The 584-nt window shown below is 50.3% G+C and overlaps 1 protein-coding gene across 13 annotated transcripts in view; it reads left to right on the top strand.

The window, feature by feature from the left end:
* The window catches only part of n4bp3 (NEDD4 binding protein 3), a 99712-nt gene that overhangs the window by 83663 nt on the left and 15465 nt on the right, over nt 1-584 (top strand). The gene's annotated exons all lie outside the window — the stretch shown is intronic.

The following is a 584-nucleotide window of genomic DNA, read 5'->3' as shown; positions in this document are numbered from 1 at the left end:
CCAAACCCTTTCCTCAGACAGCACCTTCCAAACCCTTTCCTCAGACATCACCTTCCAAACCCTTTCCTAGGAAGCACCTTCCAAACCCTTTCCTCGGACAGCACCTTCCAAACCTTTTCCTCAGACAGCACCTTCCAAACCCTTTCCTAGGACAGCATCTTCCAAACCCTTTCCTCAGACAGCACCTTCTAAACCCTTTCCTAGGACAGCACCTTCCAAACCCTTTCCTCAGACAGCACCTTCCAAACCCTTTCCTCAGACAGCACCTTCCAAACCCTTGCCTCAGACAACACCTTCCAAACCCTTTCCTCAGACAGCACCTTCCAAACCCTTTCCTCAGACAGCACCTTCCAAACCCTTTCCTCAGACAACACCTTCCAAACCCTTTCCTAGGAAGCACCTTCCAAACCCTTTCCTCGGAGAAACCTTCCAAACCTTTTCCTCAGACAACACCTTCCAAACCCTTTCCTCAGACAACACCTTCCAAACTCTTTCCTAGGACAGCACCTTCCAGACCCTTTCCTAGGACAGCACCTCCCAAACCCTTTCCTCAGACAACACCTTCCAAACCCTTTCCTCAGACA

The sequence above is a fragment of the Rhincodon typus genome, chromosome 12 (genome assembly GCF_021869965.1).
Source record: "Rhincodon typus isolate 14 chromosome 12, sRhiTyp1.1, whole genome shotgun sequence".
In the NCBI taxonomy this organism is placed as follows: Eukaryota; Metazoa; Chordata; class Chondrichthyes; order Orectolobiformes; family Rhincodontidae; genus Rhincodon; species Rhincodon typus.
The sequence above is the reverse complement of the archived record's forward strand: the minus strand, read 5'-3'. Positions and strand labels throughout refer to the sequence as shown.